At 44.4% G+C, this 16,913-nt stretch overlaps 11 non-coding genes and 3 pseudogenes across 11 annotated transcripts; all 14 read left to right on the forward strand.

Moving 5' to 3' along the window:
* Window positions 1-468: 468 nt before the first annotated feature.
* LOC125733877 (5S ribosomal RNA) lies at window positions 469-587 on the forward strand. The gene has a single exon (XR_007393210.1). It is a non-coding gene; the product is annotated as a 5S ribosomal RNA (ribosomal RNA).
* A 1,080-nt stretch (window positions 588-1,667) lies between these two features.
* LOC125730854 (5S ribosomal RNA) lies at window positions 1,668-1,786 on the forward strand. The gene has a single exon (XR_007391141.1). It is a non-coding gene; the product is annotated as a 5S ribosomal RNA (ribosomal RNA).
* Window positions 1,787-2,860: 1,074 nt separating this feature from the next.
* Window positions 2,861-2,979, forward strand: LOC125733895 (5S ribosomal RNA). Its single transcript, XR_007393227.1, has one exon. It is a non-coding gene; the product is annotated as a 5S ribosomal RNA (ribosomal RNA).
* Window positions 2,980-4,058: 1,079 nt separating this feature from the next.
* LOC125729726 (5S ribosomal RNA) lies at window positions 4,059-4,177 on the forward strand. Its single transcript, XR_007390149.1, has one exon. It is a non-coding gene; the product is annotated as a 5S ribosomal RNA (ribosomal RNA).
* Window positions 4,178-5,254: 1,077 nt separating this feature from the next.
* Window positions 5,255-5,373, forward strand: LOC125733044 (5S ribosomal RNA). Its single transcript, XR_007392402.1, has one exon. It is a non-coding gene; the product is annotated as a 5S ribosomal RNA (ribosomal RNA).
* A 1,081-nt stretch (window positions 5,374-6,454) lies between these two features.
* On the forward strand, window positions 6,455-6,573 carry LOC125730768 (5S ribosomal RNA). The gene has a single exon (XR_007391060.1). It is a non-coding gene; the product is annotated as a 5S ribosomal RNA (ribosomal RNA).
* Window positions 6,574-7,656: 1,083 nt separating this feature from the next.
* LOC125729748 (5S ribosomal RNA) lies at window positions 7,657-7,775 on the forward strand. The gene has a single exon (XR_007390171.1). It is a non-coding gene; the product is annotated as a 5S ribosomal RNA (ribosomal RNA).
* Window positions 7,776-8,852: 1,077 nt separating this feature from the next.
* Window positions 8,853-8,971, forward strand: LOC125733098 (5S ribosomal RNA). Its single transcript, XR_007392455.1, has one exon. It is a non-coding gene; the product is annotated as a 5S ribosomal RNA (ribosomal RNA).
* A 1,080-nt stretch (window positions 8,972-10,051) lies between these two features.
* LOC125732275 (5S ribosomal RNA) lies at window positions 10,052-10,160 on the forward strand (annotated as a pseudogene).
* A 1,084-nt stretch (window positions 10,161-11,244) lies between these two features.
* Window positions 11,245-11,363, forward strand: LOC125734007 (5S ribosomal RNA). The gene has a single exon (XR_007393336.1). It is a non-coding gene; the product is annotated as a 5S ribosomal RNA (ribosomal RNA).
* Window positions 11,364-12,440: 1,077 nt separating this feature from the next.
* LOC125731789 (5S ribosomal RNA) lies at window positions 12,441-12,559 on the forward strand (annotated as a pseudogene).
* Window positions 12,560-13,635: 1,076 nt separating this feature from the next.
* Window positions 13,636-13,754, forward strand: LOC125731333 (5S ribosomal RNA; annotated as a pseudogene).
* A 1,078-nt stretch (window positions 13,755-14,832) lies between these two features.
* Window positions 14,833-14,951, forward strand: LOC125733873 (5S ribosomal RNA). Its single transcript, XR_007393206.1, has one exon. It is a non-coding gene; the product is annotated as a 5S ribosomal RNA (ribosomal RNA).
* A 1,079-nt stretch (window positions 14,952-16,030) lies between these two features.
* Window positions 16,031-16,149, forward strand: LOC125735026 (5S ribosomal RNA). The gene has a single exon (XR_007394326.1). It is a non-coding gene; the product is annotated as a 5S ribosomal RNA (ribosomal RNA).
* The last annotated feature ends 764 nt before the right edge of the window (window positions 16,150-16,913 follow it).

The following is a 16,913-nucleotide window of genomic DNA, read 5'->3' on the forward strand; positions in this document are numbered from 1 at the left end:
CTGCAGCCTGCAGTATGGACTTGTTGGTGTGTGTAGCTCCCAGTGTTCTGACAGCGTGACGTTTTGGGGAAGCATGTGATTCAGCAGCTACCAGTGTGCTTCGTGCGGCGGAGATTTTGTGGCTGTTAGCGGAGTTGATAACAGAGGGTCATTAAGAGAAGCCTGCATGCAGTAGGCAAAGGAGTAATGTTTGCCGGCGGGGGACGTGCGGCGATTAACCTGTGCGGTAGTGAAAAGGAGTTAAAAAGAAGGAAGTGTGCAGATGCGGAAAGAATGGAATAATTGTGGTAGGCTGCCGGCTGAGTAGTTTGGTGAATGTTTGGTGTGGGTCCGGCGCTGCCGATTGGATGATGGGGCTGCAGTGTGAGTCAGATAAAAAAAAAAAAGAACATTAGTAAGATCCAATGGGACCAACTGGCATGTATAGAGGCGTGTAATGCAAAAGGGATGTTTTTGGTAGCATCTCTCGCTTACGGCCATACCACCCTGAACACGCCCGATCTCGTCTGATCTCGGAAGCTAAGCAGTGTAGGGTCTGGTTAGTACTTGGATGGGAGACCACCTGGGAATACCAGGTGCTGTAAGCTTTTCTCACTTTTACTTTATACAGGGGGCGCTCCACTTCACGATTAATTTAAATCTATCACTCCCCTTCCATTTTACTATTTTATATATATATATTTTTTTTTTTCTCTCATTCATAAAGGCAGCTTTTAGAAACCGTTTTACTCTAAATACTTCCTGGTAATTCTAGGTGCTGTAAGCTGTTCGTGCCTTTATTCCACCAGGGCGCGATCTTCTCACAAACTTGAAGACTGTCACTCCCATTCACGTTTTACAACTTATTGTTAATGATAAAGAGACAGCTTTTTACACACAGTTTTAAACAAAGTACTGATATTATTCCTCTTCAACTGACCGCTTTGTTTTCTATGCAAAAACCACTTCGCCACAGAAGACTCGATATTATTGGCATAGCAAGTTCTGCTCTTCTCCTTTCAAAACTTGCTAAAAGCTGTATTTAAAAGAACAGATTGGCCGGGGTAATTCACACCCTTCAATGCCAGCTTAATGTTTAGGTTAGTGGGAATCACAGAGGAATTAGGGATGGAAACTTCTTTGCTGGTGGTAGAAGCGGTCTGGTGAATTTTTAGAGAGAAGAGGCCGTCGATGTTTGAATGTAGAAAATTGTTCTGGCTGCAGCCTGCAGTATGGACTTGTTGGCGTGTGTAGCTCCCAGTGTTCTGACAGCATGACATTTTGGGGAAGCATGTGATTCAACAGCAACCAGTGGGCTTCGTGCGGCGGAGATTTTGTGGCTGTTAGCGGAGTTGATAACAGAGGGTCTTTAAGAGAAGCCTGCATGCGGTAGGCAAATGAGTAATGTTTGCCGGCGGGGGACGTGCGGCGATTAACCTGTGCGGTAGTGAAAAGGACTTAAAGAGAAGGAAGTGTGCGGATGCGGAAAGAATGGAATAATTGTGGTAGGCTGCCGGCTGAGTAGTTTGGTGAATGTTTGGTGTGGGTGCGGCGCTGCCGATTGGATGGTGGTGCTGCAGTGTGAGTCAGATAAAAAAAAAAAAAAAAACAGGAGTAGGATCCAATGGGACTAACTGGCATGTATAGAGGCGTATAATGCAAAAGGGCTGTTTTTGTTCGCGGCTCTCGCTTATGGCCATACCACCCTGAACACGCCCGATCTCGTCTGATCTCGGAAGCTAAGTGGGGTAGGGTCTGGTTAGTACTTGGATGGGAGACTGCCTGGGAATACCACGTGCTGTAAGCTTTTCTCACTTTTACTTTATACAGGGGGCGCTCCACTTCACGATTAATTTAAATCTATCACTCCCCTTCCATTTTACTATTTTATATATATATTTTTTTTCTCTCATTCATAAAGGCAGCCTTTACACACCGTTTTACTCTAAATACTGCCTGGTAATTCTAGGTGCTGTAAGCTGTTCGTGCCTTTATTCCACCAGGGCGCGATCTTCTGACAAACTTGAAGACTGTCACTCCACATTCACGTTTTACAACTTATTGTTAATAATAAAGAGACAGCTTTTTACACACAGTTTTAAACAAAGTACTGATATAATTCCTCTTAAACTCACCGCTTTGTTTTCTATGCAAAAACCACTTCGCCACAGAATATTCGATATTATTGGCATATTATCTGCTCTTCTCCTCCTTTCAAAACTTGCTAAAAGCTGTATTTAAAAGAGCAGGTTGGCCGGGGTAATTCACACCCTTCAATGCCAGCTTAATGTTTAGGTTAGTGGGAATCACAGAGGAATTAGGGATGGAAACTTCTTTGCTGGTGGTAGAAGCGGTCTGGTGAATTTTTAGAGAGAAGAGGCCGTCGATGTTTGAATGTAGAAAATTGTTCTGGCTGCAGCCTGCAGTATGGACTTGTTGGTGTGTGTAGCTCCCAGTGTTCTGACAGCGTGACGTTTTGGGGAAGCATGTGATTCAGCAGCTACCAGTGGGCTTCGTGCGGCGGAGATTTTGTGGCTGTTAGCGGAGTTGATAACAGAGGGTCATTAAGAGAAGCCTGCATGCAGTAGGCAAAGGAGTAATGTTTGCCGGCGGGGGACGTGCGGCGATTAACCTGTGCGGTAGTGAAAAGGAGTTAAAAAGAAGGAAGTGTGCAGATGCGGAAAGAATGGAATAATTGTGGTAGGCTGCCGGCTGAGTAGTTTGGTGAATGTTTGGTGTGGGTCCGGCGCTGCCGATTGGATGGTGGGGCTGCAGTGTGAGTCAGATAAAAAAAAAAAAGAACATTAGTAAGATCCAATGGGACCAACTGGCATGTATAGAGGCGTGTAATGCAAAAGGGATGTTTTTGGTAGCATCTCTCGCTTACGGCCATACCACCCTGAACACGCCAGATCTCGTCTGATCTCGGAAGCTAAGCAGGGTAGGGTCTGGTTAGTACTTGGATGGGAGACCACCTGGGAATACCAGGTGCTGTAAGCTTTTCTCACTTTTACTTTATACAGGGGGCGCTCCACTTCACGATTACTTTAAATCTATCACTCCCCTTCCATTTTACTATTTTATATATATATATATTTTTTTTTTTCTCTCATTCATAAAGGCAGCTTTTAGAAACCGTTTTACTCTAAATACTTCCTGGTAATTCTAGGTGCTGTAAGCTGTTCGTGCCTTTATTCCACCAGGGCGCGATCTTCTCACAAACTTGAAGACTGTCACTCCCATTCACGTTTTACAACTTATTGTTAATGATAAAGAGACAGCTTTTTACACACAGTTTTAAACAAAGTACTGATATTATTCCTCTTCAACTGACCGCTTTGTTTTCTATGCAAAAACCACTTCGCCACAGAAGACTCGATATTATTGGCATAGCAAGTTCTGCTCTTCTCCTTTCAAAACTTGCTAAAAGCTGTATTTAAAAGAACAGATTGGCCGGGGTAATTCACACCCTTCAATGCCAGCTTAATGTTTAGGTTAGTGGGAATCACAGAGGAATTAGGGATGGAAACTTCTTTGCTGGTGGTAGAAGCGGTCTGGTGAATTTTTAGAGAGAAGAGGCCGTCGATGTTTGAATGTAGAAAATTGTTCTGGCTGCAGCCTGCAGTATGGACTTGTTGGTGTGTGTAGCTCCCAGTGTTCTGACAGCGTGACGTTTTGGGGAAGCATGTGATTCAGCAGCTACCAGTGGGCTTCGTGCGGCGGAGATTTTGTGGCTGTTAGCGGAGTTGATAACAGAGGGTCGTTAAGAGAAGCCTGCATGCAGTAGGCAAAGGAGTAATGTTTGCCGGCGGGGGACGTGCCGCGATTAACCTGTGCAGTAGTGAAAAGGAGTTAAAAAGAAGGAAGTGTGCGGATGCGGAAAGAATGGAATAATTGTGGTAGGCTGCCGGCTGAGTAGTTTGGTGAATGTTTGGTGTGGGTCCGGCGCTGCCGATTGGATGGTGGGGCTGCAGTGTGAGTCAGATAAAAAAAAAAAAACCAGGAGAAGGATCCAATGGGACTAACTGGCATGTATAGACGCGTGTAATGCAAAAGGGCTGTTTTTGGTCGTGTGTCTCGCTTATGGCCATACCACCCTGAACACGCCCGATATCATCCGATCTCAGAAGCTAAGCAGGGTAGGGTCTGGTTAGTAGTTGGATGGGAGACCACCTGGGAATACCAGGTGCTGTAAGCTTTTCTCACTTTTACTTTATACAGGGGGCGCTCCACTTCACGATTAATTTAAATCTATCACTCCCCTTCCATTTTACTATTTTATATATATATTTTTTTTTCTCTCATTCATAAAGGCAGCTTTTAGAAACCGTTTTACTCTAAATACTTCCTGGTAATTCTAGGTGCTGTAAGCTGTTCGTGCCTTTATTCCACCAGGGCGCGATCTTCTCACAAACTTGAAGACTGTCACTCCCCATTCACGTTTTACAACTTATTGCTAATGATAAAGAGACAGCTTTTTACACACAGTTTTAAACAAAGTACTGATATTATTCCTCTTCAACTGACCGCTTTGTTTTCTATGCAAAAAGCACTTCACCACAGAAGACTCGATATTATTGGCATAGCAAGTTCTGCTCTTCTCCTTTCAAAACTTGCTAAAAGCTGTATTTAAAAGAACAGATTGGCCGGGGTAATTCACACCCTTCAATGCCAGCTTAATGTTTAGGTTAGTGGGAATCACAGAGGAATTAGGGATGGAAACTTCTTTGCTGGTGGTAGAAGCGGTCTGCTGAATTTTTAGAGAGAAGAGGCCGTCGATGTTTGAATGTAGAAAATTGTTCTGCCTGCAGCCTGCAGTATGGACTTATTGGTGTGTGTAGCTCCCAGTGTTCTGACAGCGCGACGTTTTGGGGAAGCATGTGATTCAGCAGCTACCAGTGGGCTTCGTGCGGCGGAGATTTTGTGGCTGTTAGCGGAGTTGATAACAGAGGGTCGTTAAGAGAAGCCTGCATGCAGTAGGCAAAGGAGTAATGTTTGCCGGCGGGGGACGTGCGGCGATTAACCTGTGCGGTAGTGAAAATGAGTTAAAAATAAGGAAGTGTGCGGATGCGGAAAGAATGGAATAATTCTGGTAGGCTGCCGGCTGAGTAGTTTGGTGAATGTTTGGTGTGGGTCCGGCGCTGCCGATTGGATGGTGGTGCTGCAGTGTGAGTCAGATAAAAAAAAAAAAAAAAACAGGAGTAGGATCCAATGGGACTAACTGGCATGTATAGACGCGTGTAATGCAAAAGGGCTGTTTTTGGTCGCATTTCTCGCTTATGGCCATACCACCCTGAACACGCCCGATCTCATCTGATCTCGGAAGCCAAGCAGGGTAGGGTCTGGTTAGTACTTGGATGGGAGACCTCCTGGGAATACCAGGTGCTGTAAGCTTTTCTCACTTTTACTTTATACAGGGGGCGCTCCACTTCACGATTAATTTAAATCTATCACTCCCCTTCCATTTTACTATTTTATATATATACATTTTTTTCTCTCATTCATAAAGGCAGCTTTTACACACCGTTTTACTCTAAATACTGCCTGGTAATTCTAGCTGCTGTAAGCTGTTCGTGCCTTTATTCCACCAGGGCACGATCTTCTCACAAACTTGAAGACTGTCACTCCCCATTCACGTTTTACAACTTATTGTTAATGATAAAGAGACAGCTTTTTACACATAGTTTTAAACAAAGTACTGATATAATTCCTCTTCAACTCACCGCTTTGTTTTCTATGCAAAAACCACTTCGCCACAGAAGACTCGATATTATTGGCATAGCAAGTTCTGCTCTTCTCCTCCTTTCAAAACTTGCTAAAAGCTGTATTTAAAAGAGCAGGTTGGCCGGGGTAATTCACGCCCTTCAATGCCAACTTAATCTTTAGGTTAGTGGGAATCACAGAGGAATTAGGGATGGAAACTTCTTTGCTGATGGTAGAAGCGGTCTGGTGAATTTTTAGAGAGAAGAGGCCGTCGATGTTTCAATGTAGAAAATTGTTCTGGCTGCAGCCTGCAGTATGGACTTGTTGGCGTGTGTAGCTCCCAGTGTTCTGACAGCGCGATGTTTTGGGGAAGCATGTGATTCAGCAGCTACCAGTGGGCTTCGTGCGGCGGAGATTTTGTGGCTGTTAGCGGAGTTGATAACAGAGGGTCGTTAAGAGAAGCCTGCATGCAGTAGGCAAAGGAGTAATGTTTGCCGGCGGGGGACGTGCGGCGATTAACCTGTGCGGTAGTGAAAATGAGTTAAAAATAAGGAAGTGTGCGGATGCGGAAAGAATGGAATAATTCTGGTAGGCTGCCGGCTGAGTAGTTTGGTGAATGTTTGGTGTGGGTCCGGCGCTGCCGATTGGATGGTGGGGCTGCAGTGGGAGTCAGATAAAAAAAAAAAAAAAAAACAAGAGTAGGATCCAATGGGACTAACTGGCATGTATAGACGCGTGTAATGCAAAAGGGCTGTTTTTGTTCGCGGCTCTCGCTCATGGCCATACCACCCTGAACACGCCCGATCTCGTCTGATCTCGGAAGCTAAGCGGTGTAGGGTCTGGTTAGTACTTGGATGGGAGACTGCCTGGGAATACCAGGTGCTGTAAGCTTTTCTCACTTTTACTTTATACAGGGGGCGCTCCACTTCACTATTAATTTAAATCTATCACTCCCCTTCCATTTTACTATTTTATATATATATATATATATATATATTTTTCTCTCATTCATAAAGGCAGCTTTTAGAAACCGTTTTACTCTAAATACTTCCTGGTAATTCTAGGTGCTGTAAGCTGTTCGTGCCTTTATTCCACCAGGGCGCGATCTTCTCACAAACTTGAAGACTGTCACTCCCATTCACGTTTTACAACTTATTGTTAATGATAAAGAGACAGCTTTTTACACACAGTTTTAAACAAAGTACTGATATTATTCCTCTTCAACTGACCGCTTTGTTTTCTATGCAAAAACCACTTCGCCACAGAAGACTCGATATTATTGGCATAGCAAGTTCTGCTCTTCTCCTTTCAAAACTTGCTAAAAGCTGTATTTAAAAGAACAGATTGGCCGGGGTAATTCACACCCTTCAATGCCAGCTTAATGTTTAGGTTAGTGGGAATCACAGAGGAATTAGGGATGGAAACTTCTTTGCTGGTGGTAGAAGCGGTCTGGTGAATTTTTAGAGATAAGAGGCCGTCGATGTTTGAATGTAGAAAATTGTTCTGGCTGCAGCCTGCAGTATGGACTTGTTGGTGTGTGTAGCTCCCAGTGTTCTGACAGCGTGACGTTTTGGGGAAGCATGTGATTCAGCAGCTACCAGTGGGCTTCGTGCGGCGGAGATTTTGTGGCTGTTAGCGGAGTTGATAACAGAGGGTCGTTAAGAGAAGCCTGCATGCAGTAGGCAAAGGAGTAATGTTTGCCGGCGGGGGACGTGCCGCGATTAACCTGTGCGGTAGTGAAAAGGAGTTAAAAATAAGGAAGTGTGCGGATGCGGAAAGAATGGAATAATTGTGGTAGGCTGCCGGCTGAGTAGTTTGGTGAATGTTTGGTGTGGGTCCGGCGCTGCCGATTGGATGGTGGGGCTGCAGTGTGAGTCAGATAAAAAAAAAAAAACCAGGAGAAGGATCCAATGGGACTAACTGGCATGTATAGACGCATGTAATGCAAAAGGGCTGTTTTTGGTCGTGTTTCTCGCTTATGGCCATACCACCCTGAACACGCCCGATATCATCCGATCTCAGAAGCTAAGCAGGGTAGGGTCTGGTTAGTAGTTGGATGGGAGACCACCTGGGAATACCAGGTGCTGTAAGCTTTTCTCACTTTTACTTTATACAGGGGGCGCTCCACTTCACGATTAATTTAAATCTATCACTCCCCTTCCATTTTACTATTTTATATATATTTTTTTTTTCTCTCATTCATAAAGGCAGCTTTTAGAAACCGTTTTACTCTAAATACTTCCTGGTAATTCTAGGTGCTGTAAGCTGTTCGTGCCTTTATTCCACCAGGGCGCGATCTTCTCACAAACTTGAAGACTGTCACTCCCCATTCACGTTTTACAACTTATTGCTAATGATAAAGAGACAGCTTTTTACACACAGTTTTAAACAAAGTACTGATATTATTCCTCTTCAACTGACCGCTTTGTTTTCTATGCAAAAAGCACTTCACCACAGAAGACTCGATATTATTGGCATAGCAAGTTCTGCTCTTCTCCTTTCAAAACTTGCTAAAAGCTGTATTTAAAAGAACAGATTGGCCGGGGTAATTCACACCCTTCAATGCCAGCTTAATGTTTAGGTTAGTGGGAATCACAGAGGAATTAGGGATGGAAACTTCTTTGCTGGTGGTAGAAGCGGTCTGCTGAATTTTTAGAGAGAAGAGGCCGTCGATGTTTGAATGTAGAAAATTGTTCTGCCTGCAGCCTGCAGTATGGACTTATTGGTGTGTGTAGGTCCCAGTGTTCTGACAGCGCGACGTTTTGGGGAAGCATGTGATTCAGCAGCTACCAGTGGGCTTCGTGCGGCGGAGATTTTGTGGCTGTTAGCGGAGTTGATAACAGAGGGTCGTTAAGAGAAGCCTGCATGCAGTAGGCAAAGGAGTAATGTTTGCCGGCGGGGGACGTGCGGCGATTACCCTGTGCGGTAGTGAAAATGAGTTAAAAATAAGGAAGTGTGTGGATGCGGAAAGAATGGAATAATTCTGGTAGGCTGCCGGCTGAGTAGTTTGGTGAATGTTTGGTGTGGGTCCGGCGCTGCCGATTGGATGGTGGTGCTGCAGTGTGAGTCAGATAAAAAAAAAAAAAAAAAACAGGAGTAGGATCCAATGGGACTAACTGGCATGTATAGACGCGTGTAATGCAAAAGGGCTGTTTTTGGTCGCATTTCTCGCTTATGGCCATACCACCCTGAACACGCCCGATCTCATCTGATCTCGGAAGCCAAGCAGGGTAGGGTCTGGTTAGTACTTGGATGGGAGACCTCCTGGGAATACCTGGTGCTGTAAGCTTTTCTCACTTTTACTTTATACAGGGGGCGCTCCACTTCACGATTAATTTAAATCTATCACTCCCCTTCCATTTTACTATTTTGTATATATACATTTTTTTCTCTCATTCATAAAGGCAGCTTTTACACACCGTTTTACTCTAAATACTGCCTGGTAATTCGAGCTGCTGTAAGCTGTTCGTGCCTTTATTCCACCAGGGCACGATCTTCTCACAAACTTGAAGACTGTCACTCCCCATTCACGTTTTACAACTTATTGTTAATGATAAAGAGACAGCTTTTTACACATAGTTTTAAACAAAGTACTGATATAATTCCTCTTCAACTCACCGCTTTGTTTTCTATGCAAAAACCACTTCGCCACAGAAGACTCGATATTATTGGCATAGCAAGTTCTGCTCTTCTCCTCCTTTCAAAACTTGCTAAAAGCTGTATTTAAAAGAGCAGGTTGGCCGGGGTAATTCACGCCCTTCAATGCCAACTTAATCTTTAGGTTAGTGGGAATCACAGAGGAATTAGGGATGGAAACTTCTTTGCTGATGGTAGAAGCGGTCTGGTGAATTTTTAGAGAGAAGAGGCCGTCGATGTTTCAATGTAGAAAATTGTTCTGGCTGCAGCCTGCAGTATGGACTTGTTGGCGTGTGTAGCTCCCAGTGTTCTGACAGCGCGATGTTTTGGGGAAGCATGTGATTCAGCAGCTACCAGTGGGCTTCGTGCGGCGGAGATTTTGTGGCTGTTAGCGGAGTTGATAACAGAGGGTCGTTAAGAGAAGCCTGCATGCGGTAGGCAAAGGAGTAATGTTTGCCGGCGGGGGACATGCGGCGATTAACCTGTGCGGTAGTGAAAAGGACTTAAAGAGAAGGAAGTGTGCGGATGCGGAAAGAATGGAATAATTGTGGTAGGCTGCCGGCTGAGTAGTTTGGTGAATGTTTGGTGTGAGTCCGGCGCTGCCGATTGGATGGTGGTGCTGCAGTGTGAGTCAGATAAAAAAAAAAAAAAAAACAGGAGTAGGATCCAATGGGACTAACTTGCATGTATAGAGGCGTGTAATGCAAAAGGGCTGTTTTTGTTAGCGGTTCTTGCTTACGGCCATACCACCCTGAACGCGCATGATCTTGGAAGCTAAGCAGAGTATGGTCTGGTTAGTACTTGGAAGGGAGACCACCTGGGAATACCAGGTGCTGTAAGCTTTTCTCACTTTTACTTTATGCAGGGGGCGCTCCACTTCACGATTAATTTAAATCTATCACTCCCCTTCCATTTTACTATTTTATATATATATATATATATATTCTCTCTTTCATAAAGGCAGCTTTTAGAAACCGTTTTACTCTAAATACTGCCTGGTAATTATAGCTGCTGTAAGCTGTTCGTGCCTTTATTCCACCAGGGCGCGATCTTCTCACAAACTTGAAGACTGTCACTCCCCATTCACGTTTTACAACTTATTGTTAATAATAAAGAGACAGCTTTTTACACACAGTTTTAAACAAAGTACTAATATAATTCCTCTTCAACTCACCGCTTTGTTTTCTATGCAAAAACGACTTCACCACAGAAGACTCGTTATTATTGGCATAGCAAGGTCTGCTCTTCTCCTCCTTTCAAAACTTGCTAAAAGCTGTATTTAAAAGAGCAGGTTGGCCGGGGTAATTCACACCCTTCAATGCCAGCTTAATGTTTAGGTTAGTGGGAATCACAGAGGAATTAGGGATGGAAACTTCTTTGCTGGTGGTAGAAGCGGTCTGGTGAATTTTTAGAGAGAAGAGGCCGTCAATGTTTGAATGTAGAAAATTGTTCTGGCTGCAGCCTGCAGTATGGACTTGTTGGTGTGTGTAGCTCCCAGTGTTCTGACAGCGCGACGTTTTGGGGAAGCATGTGATTCAGCAGCTACCAGTGGGCTTCGTGCGGCGGAGATTTTGTGGCTGTTAGTGGAGTTGATAACAGAAGGTCATTAAGAGAAGCCTGCATGCGGTAGGCAAAGGAGTAATGTTTGCCGGCGGGGGACGTGCGGCGATTAACCTGTGCGGTAGTGAAAAGGAGTTAAAGAGAAGGAAGTGTGCGGATGCGGAAAGAATGGAATAATTGTGGTAGGCTGCCGGCTGAGTAGTTTGGTTGAATGTTTGGTGTGGGTCCGGCGCTGCCGATTGGATGGTGGGGCTGCAGTGTGAGTCAGATAAAAAAAAAAAAAAAAACAAGAGTAGGATCCAATGGGACTAACTGGCATGTATAGACGCGTGTAATGCAAAAGGGCTGTTTTTGGTAGCATCTCTCGCTTACGGCCATACCACCCTGAACACGCCCGATCTCGTCTGATCTCGGAAGCTAAGCGGGGTAGGGTCTGGTTAGTACTTGGATGGGAGACTGCCTGGGAATACCAGGTGCTGTAAGCTTTTCTCACTTTCACTTTATACAGGGGGCGCTCCACTTCACTATTAATTTAAATCTATCACTCCCCTTCCATTTTACTATTTTACATATATATATTTTTTCTCTCTCTTTCATAAAGGCAGCTTTTGGAAACCATTTTACTCTTAATACTGCCTGGTAATTCTAGGTGCTGTAAGCTGTTCGTGCCTTTATTCCACCAGGGAGCGATCTTCTCACAAACTTGAAGACTGTCACTCCCCATTCACGTTTTACAACTTATTGTTAATAATAAAGAGACAGCTTTTTACACACAGTTTTAAACAAAGTACTGATATAATTCCTCTTAAACTCACCGCTTTGTTTTCTATGCAAAAACCACTTCGCCACAGAAGACTCGATATTATTGGCATATTATCTGCTCTTCTCCTCCTTTCAAAACTTGCTAAAAGCTGTATTTAAAAGAGCAGGTTGGCCGGGGTAATTCACACCCTTCAATGACAGATTAATGTTTAGGTTAGTGGGAATCACAGAGGAATTAGGGATGGAAACTTCTTTGCTGGTGGTAGAAGCGGTCTGGTGAATTTTTAGAGAGAAGAGGCCGTCGATGTTTGAATGTAGAAAATTGTTCTGGCTGCAGCCTGCAGTATGGACTTGTTGGCGTGTGTAGCTCCCAGTGTTCTGACAGCGTGACATTTTGGGGAAGCATGTGATTCAACAGCTACCAGTGGGCTTTGTGCGGCAGAGATTTTGTGGCTGTTAGCGGAGTTGATAACAGAGGGTCGTTAAGAGAAGCCTGCATGAGGTAGGCAAAGGAGTAATGTTTGCCGGCGGGGGACGTGCGGCGATTAACCTGTGCGGTAGTGAAAAGGACTTAAAGAGAAGGAAGTGTGCGGATGCGGAAAGAATGGAATAATTGTGGTAAGCTGCCGGCTGAGTAGTTTGGTGAATGTTTGGTGTGGGTGCGGCGCTGCCGATTGGATGGTGGTGCTGCAGTGTGAGTCAGATAAAAAAAAAAAAAAAACAGGAGTAGGATCCAATGGGACTAACTGGCATGTATAGAGGCGTGTAATGCAAAAGGGCTGTTTTTGGTAGTGTCTTTCGCTTATGGCCATACCACCCTGAACACGCACGATCTCGTCTGATCTCGGAAGCTAAGGGGGGTAGGGTCTGGTTAGTACTTGGATGGGAGACTGCCTGGGAATACCACGTGCTGTAAGCTTTTCTCACTTTTACTTTATACAGGGGGCGCTCCACTTCACGATTAATTTAAATCTATCACTCCCCTTCCATTTTACTATTTTATATATGTATTTTATTTCTCTCATTCATAAAGGCAGCCTTTACACACCGTTTTACTCTAAATACTGCCTGGTAATTCTAGGTGCTGTAAGCTGTTCGTGCCTTTATTCCACCAGGGCGCGATCTTCTGACAAACTTGAAGACTGTCACTCCACATTCACGTTTTACAACTTATTGTTAATAATAAAGAGACAGCTTTTTACACACAGTTTTAAACAAAGTACTGATATAATTCCTCTTAAACTCACCGCTTTGTTTTCTATGCAAAAACCACTTCGCCACAGAATATTCGATATTATTGGCATATTATCTGCTCTTCTCCTCCTTTCAAAACTTGCTAAAAGCTGTATTTAAAAGAGCAGGTTGGCCGGGGTAATTCACACCCTTCAATGCCAGCTTAATGTTTAGGTTAGTGGGAATCACAGAGGAATTAGGGATGGAAACTTCTTTGCTGGTGGTAGAAGCGGTCTGGTGAATTTTTAGAGAGAAGAGGCCGTCGATGTTTGAATGTAGAAAATTGTTCTGGCTGCAGCCTGCAGTATGGACTTGTTGGTGTGTGTAGCTCCCAGTGTTCTGACAGCGCGACGTTTTGGGGAAGCATGTGATTCAGCAGCTACCAGTGGGCTTCGTGCGGCGGAGATTTTGTGGCTGTTAGCGGAGTTGATAACAGAAGGTCATTAAGAGAAGCCTGCATGCGGTAGGCAAAGGAGTAATGTTTGCCAGCGGGGGACGTGCGGCGATTAACCTGTGCGGTAGTGAAAAGGAGTTAAAGAGAAGGAAGTGTGCGGATGCGGAAAGAATGGAATAATTGTGGTAGGCTGCCGGCTGAGTAGTTTGGTGAATGTTTGGTGTGGGTGCGGCGCTGCCGATTGGATGGTGGGGCTGCAGTGTGAGTCAGATAAAAAAAAAAAAAAAAACATTAGTAGGATCCAATGGGACCAACTGGTATGTATAGAGGCGTGTAATGCAAAAGGGCTGTTTTTGGTAGCATCTCTCGCTTATGGCCATGCCAGCCTGAACACGCCCGATCTCATCCGATGTCGGAAGCCAATCAGGGTAGGGTCTGGTTAGTACTTGGATGGGAGACCTCCTGGGAATACCAGGTGCTGTAAGCTTTTCTCACTTTTACTTTATACAGGGGGCGCTCCACTTCACGATTAATTTAAATCTAGCACTCCCCTTCCATTTTACTATTTTATATATATATATATTTTATCTCTCTTTCATAAAGCCAGCTTTTAGAAACCGTTTTACTCTAAATACTTCCTGGTAATTCTAGGTGCTGTAAGCTGTTCGTGCCTTTATTCCACCAGGGCGCGATCTTCTCACAAACTTGAAGACTGTCACTCCCCATTCACGTTTTACAACTTATTGTTAATGATAAAGAGACAGCTTTTTACACACAGTTTTAAACAAAGTACTGATATTATTGCTCTTCAACTGACCGCTTTGTTTTCTATGCAAAAACCACTTCGCCACAGAAGACTCGATATTATTGGCATAGCAAGTTCTGCTCTTCTCCTTTCAAAACTTGCTAAAAGCTGTATTTAAAAGAACAGATTGGCCGGGGTAATTCACACCCTTCAATGCCAGCTTAATGTTTAGGTTAGTGGGAATCACAGAGGAATTAGGGATGGAAACTTCTTTGCTGGTGGTAGAAGCGCTCTGGTGAATTTTTAGAGAGAAGAGGCTGTCGATGTTTGAATGTAGAAAATTGTTCTGGCTGCAGCCTGCAGTATGGACTTGTTGGTGTGTGTAGCTCCCAGTGTTCTGACAGCGCGACGTTTTGGGGAAGCATGTGATTCAGCAGCTATCAGTGGGCTTCGTGCGGCGGAGATTTTGTGGCTGTTAGCGGAGTTGATAACAGAGGGTTGTTAAGAGAAGCCTGCATGCGGTAGGCAAATGAGTAATGTTTGCCGGCGGGGGACGTGCGGCGATTAACCTGTGAGGTAGTGAAAAGGACTTAAAGAGAAGGAAGTGTGCGGATGCGGAAAGAATGGAATAATTGTGGTAGGCTGCCAGCTGAGTAGTTTGGTGAATGTTTGGTGTGGGTCCGGCGCTGCCGATTGGATGGTGGTGCTGCAGTGTGAGTCAGATAAAAAAAAAAAAAAAACCAGGAGTAGGATCCAATGGGACTAACTGGCATGTATAGACGCGTGTAATGCAAAAGGGCTGTTTTTGGTTGCATCTCTCGCTTACGGCCGTACCACCCTGAACACGCCCGATCTCGTCCGATCTTGGAAGCTAAGCAGGGTAGGGTCTGGTTAGTACTTGGATGGGTGACCACCTGGGAATACCAGGTGCTGTAAGCCTTTCTCACTTTTACTTTATACAGGGGGCGCTCCACTTCACGATTAATTTAAATCTAGCACTCCCCTTCCATTTTACTATTTTATATATATATATATATTTTATCTCTCTTTCATAAAGCCAGCTTTTAGAAACCGTTTTACTCTAAATACTTCCTGGTAATTCTAGGTGCTGTAAGCTGTTCGTGCCTTTATTCCACCAGGGCGCGATCTTCTCACAAACTTGAAAACTGTCACTCCCCATTAACGTTTTACAACTTATTGTTAATGATAAAGAGACAGCTTTTTACACACAGTTTTAAACAAAGTACTGATATTATTCCTCTTCAACTGACCGCTTTGTTTTCTATGCAAAAACCACTTCGCCACAGAAGACTCGATATTATTGGCATACCAAGTTCTGCTCTTCTCCTTTCAAAACTTGCTAAAAGCTGTATTTAAAAGAACAGATTGGCCGGGGTAATTCACACCCTTCAATGCCAGCTTAATGTTTAGGTTAGTGGGAATCACAGAGGAATTTGGGATGGAAACTTCTTTGCTGGTGGTAGAAGCGGTCTGGTGAATTTTTAGAGAGAAGAGGCCGTCGATGTTTGAATGTAGAAAATTGTTCTGGCTGCAGCCTGCAGTATGGACTTGTTGGTGTGTGTAGCTCCCAGTGTTCTGACAGCGCGACGTTTTGGGGAAGCATGTGATTCAGCAGCTACCAGTGGGCTTCGTGCGGCGGAGATTTTGTGGCTGTTAGCGGAGTTGATAACAGAGGGTCGTTAAGAGAAGTCTGCATGCAGTAGGCAAAGGAGTAATGTTTGCCGGCGGGGGACGTGCGGCGATTAACCTGTGCGGTAGTGAAAAGGAGTTAAAAAGAAGGAAGTGTGCGGATGCGGAAAGAATGGAATAATTGTGGTAGGCTGCCGGCTGAGTAGTTTGGTGAATGTTTGGTGTGGGTCCGGCGCTGCCGATTGGATGGTGGGGCTGCAGTGTGAGTCAGATAAAAAAAAAAAAAGTACATTAGTAGGATCCAATGGGACCAACTGGCATGTATAGAGGCGTGTAATGCAAAAGGGCTGTTTTTGGTAGCATCTCTCGCTTACGGCCATACCACCCTGAACACGCCCGATCTCGTCTGATCTCGGAAGCCAAGCAGGCTAGGGTCTGGTTAGTACTTGGATGGGAGACCACCTGGGAATACCAGGTGCTGTAAGCTTTTCTCACTTTTACTTTATACAGGGGGCGCTCCACTTCACGATTAATTTAAATCTATCACTCCCCTTCCATTTTACTATTTTATATATATATATATATTTTTCTCTCATTCATAAAGGCAGCTTTTACACACCATTTTACTCTAAATACTTCCTGGTAATTCTAGGTGCTGTAAGCTGTTCGTGCCTTTATTCCACCAGGGCGCGATCTTCTCACAAACTTGAAAACTGTCACTCCCCATTCACGTTTTACAACTTATTGTTAATGATAAAGAGACAGCTTTTTACACACAGTTTTAAACAAAGTACTGATATTATTCCTCTTCAACTGACCGCTTTGTTTTCTATGCAAAAACCACTTCGCCACAGAAGACTCGATATTATTGGTATAGCAAGTTCTGCTCTTCTCCTTTCAAAACTTGCTAAAAGCTGTATTTAAAAGAACAGATTGGCCGGGGTAATTCACACCCTTCAATGCCAGCTTAATGTTTAGGTTAGTGGGAATCACAGAGGAATTAGGGATGGAAACTTCTTTGCTGGTGGTAGAAGCGGTCTGGTGAATTTTTAGAGAGAAGAGGCCGTCGATATTTGAATGTAGAAAATTGTTCTGGCTGCAGCCTGCAGTATGGACTTGTTGGTGTGTGTAGCTCCCAGTGTTCTGACAGCGCAACGTTTTGGGGAAGCATGTGATTCAGCAGCTACCAGTGGGCTTCGTGCGGCGGAGATTTTGTGGCTGTTAGCGGAGTTGATAACAGAGGGTCGTCAA

The sequence above is a fragment of the Brienomyrus brachyistius genome, chromosome 2, assembly GCF_023856365.1.
Source record: "Brienomyrus brachyistius isolate T26 chromosome 2, BBRACH_0.4, whole genome shotgun sequence".
Classification (NCBI taxonomy): Eukaryota; Metazoa; Chordata; class Actinopteri; order Osteoglossiformes; family Mormyridae; genus Brienomyrus; species Brienomyrus brachyistius.